The sequence below is a fragment of the Carlito syrichta genome, unplaced genomic scaffold (assembly GCF_000164805.1).
Source record: "Carlito syrichta isolate Samal-C Ts95f unplaced genomic scaffold, Tarsius_syrichta-2.0.1 Scaffold308161, whole genome shotgun sequence".
Lineage (NCBI taxonomy): Eukaryota > Metazoa > Chordata > Mammalia > Primates > Tarsiidae > Carlito > Carlito syrichta.
This window is the reverse complement of record NW_007252257.1, coordinates 463,927-466,683: the sequence shown is the minus strand read 5'-3', so window position 1 is coordinate 466,683 and position 2,757 is coordinate 463,927. Positions and strand designations below refer to the sequence as shown.

General features: G+C 47.6%; 1 protein-coding gene across 1 annotated transcript in view; it reads left to right on the top strand.

The window, feature by feature from the left end:
* Positions 1 to 2,639: 2,639 nt before the first annotated feature.
* FAM20B (FAM20B, glycosaminoglycan xylosylkinase) overlaps positions 2,640 to 2,757 on the top strand; it is a 41,331-nt gene continuing 41,213 nt past the window's right edge. Inside the window, exon 1 of the mRNA XM_008065138.2 lies at positions 2,640 to 2,694. The gene's annotated coding sequence lies outside the window, so the exon portion shown is untranslated. The remainder of the gene's footprint in view (positions 2,695 to 2,757) is intronic.

Sequence of the window (2,757 nt, the reverse complement as noted above, 5' to 3'; positions counted from 1 at the left end):
TAGAGGAATTTTGCATTATGATCTCCTGATGTAGTGAACAGATTCAGATTAGCTGACTGCAGGCTGACCAATGTTCTGTGTATAGATATAAGGTAGATTTTCATTATCATGCAGCTCATTTCCCCCAGAATTACATATTCCTGGTCAGAAAATAACCTCCAACTCTTTCCAACAACATTCAGTAAAAGGCTTATACAATGTCTTCTGCATTTGACTGTACACTCCTTGCAGTGATTAATGCTGGCTCCCTAACTACAAGGGGGGACCCAAAAAACCCAGGAATTATCTTTTTGGAGGGCAGGCCCCTTGTAGTACACTCGGAATTTGTTTCTCTGGATCAAATGGTCAAAGTTTTTGCTTTTGTTTTTTTTTAGTTGGAGTCTCACTCTGTTGCCCAGGCTGGAGGGCAGTGGCACACTACGGCTACCCCAGTGTTGACCTGCTAGTCTCCGGCGATCATTCCACCTCAGCCTTCTAAGTAGCTGGAACTACAGGTGGGTGCTACCATGCCTGACTAATTTTTTAAAAAATTTATTGTAGAAACGAGGTCTCGCCAAGTTGCTCAGGCTGTTCTGGAACCCGCGGCTCAGGCAATCCACTTGCCTCAGCCTCCCAAAGTGCTGGAATTACAGGCTGAGCCACTGAGCCCAGTCAAGTGGTCAAAGTTTTTATCTGGAAGTATTGAGAAGCTTGCATCAGGATTTGCAGAAAAAATGTCCGGAGTTGTGGCAAACAGGTGACTGGTTCTTCCACCATGACAATGCACCTGCCCACACTGCGCAAACGTTCAGCAGTTTTTGACCAAAAAATGGCATGACCCCCCATGCCCCACCCTTCCTATTCACCCAATCTCACCCCAAGTGACTTTTTTTGCTTCCCCAATGAAAAAATCCTCAGAGGGAAATGTTTTGCTGATGTGGAAGAGGTGAAATAAAACAGCAGAAGCACTAAAAGCTATCAAAACTGACGAATTCAAAAACTATTTTGAATGAAAAAAGCATTTCGATAGGTGTATTGCATCATATGGAGAGTAATTTGAAGGTGACTGAAGTTTAAACATGTAAGAATAAATACACAATTTTTTATAAATTCAGGCTTTAGGGGGGTCCCCCCTTGTACATTGTCTGGGGTAGGGTGTAGAACCAACTCTTTCTCTGGGCTCTTCTAATAGTAAGTACTCAGTAAATACACACAGGAATAATAACTTATTTTACTCAATAATTTTCGAAGCTGGGCTCGGTGGCTCAGCCTGTAATCCCGCACCTTTGGGAGGCTGAGGTGAGTGGATTGCCTGAGCCCGCGGGTTTGAGACCCGCCTGGGCAGCGAGACCTCATCTCTACAATAAATCAAAAAATTAGCCGGGCATGATAGCGCGTGCCTGTAATTCCAGCTACTTAGAAGGCTGAGGTGGAAGGATCGCCAGAGCCCAGTAGGTCGAGGCTGCGGTGGACGGGAGCGGCCACTGCACTCCAGTCTGGGCGACAGAGTGAGACTCCAACTCAAAAAAATAATAATAATAATAATAATAATTTTCGAGTACTTTCCCCACACATTTCCTAATTTAATCTTCACAATAACACTGTAAAGTAGGTACTAAGATAAATGTCCATGTTCCAGCTAAGGAGACCGATGCTCGCAGGAGTTAAACGGCACATCCTTATTATACAGCTGGTGAGGAAGAGTTCTGTCCACTAAACTTTGCTGATTCAATGAACTCTTTGTCCTGAAAAAAAGTATCAGCTCAGTTTTTCATCTTACCCCATGGTGCATTGTATTTCAGGGTCAGGCACACTGAGTCCAAGCTTATTAGATGGTGAATAAATGGATAGATACGGTGGATGCTCTGCATAAAGTCACTGGAAAGTGAACTACTTAAGGAAAGGGAAGGAGATCTTTCATTCAAACCATTTATGGGGTGCTACTGGGTGCATTGCAGACCCAGACAACTGACTTGTCTTCATGAGGACAGGAGTTTGAGACCTTCCCCATCCTTAGCAAAAAGATGGATGTAAAACAACGAATATTCCAGTAAACGATTCACACTTTTGCTAAAATGCCACTGAAAATATGAAGCAGGGAACTCTGTTCCTGTCAGAAGGAAGAGCCATCTGCGCTCAGTGCAGGACGGCGGGCCTCATAGGAGGATACATTTAGACAGGCAGAACCCGGAGCAGAAGTCAAGGCAGATTAAGAGGGCCAAAGTGGGTGGGAATGCTTCTCACAAATAGAACTTGGCCTCGGGAGTCACAACTCCCCAGTTCTACCTACCTACCTATGAAAAGCAGGAAAGAAGGGCCACCCCTTCGGGTCCCCTTCTCACTGTGGGAGCTTTTCTGTCCTCTCAGTAAATCCTGCTTTCTAAAAAAAAAAAAGAAAAGCAGGAAAGAAAAAGCGAAGATGGGTAGTGGGGGGTGGAGAGAAAAGAGAGAAAGAAGGGAAGAAAAAGCAAAAGCGAGCGAGGGCAAGAGAGAAGTGAGAGGCCAGTTTATGTCCGTGGGGCAGAGTGGCGCGGTAGGGAAGAGCAGAGACGGGAGCCGGCGCCGATAGAGTTAAGCGGGCCCGGTCCGGGAAGGGGAAGGTTAAAGGGGGCCGTCCGGAGCGCGTCCGGTAGGCCCCGCCCACCGGCGGGCGGGGGCGTGGCCGCGCCGAGTGAGCCCTTGGATTGGCCGCGGGGAAGGCGTTGCGCTAGGACGGTACCAACGGCCGGGGACCGCGGAGGCGGGGGGTGGGTGTGGGACTGCCGGCTCAGCGCGGGG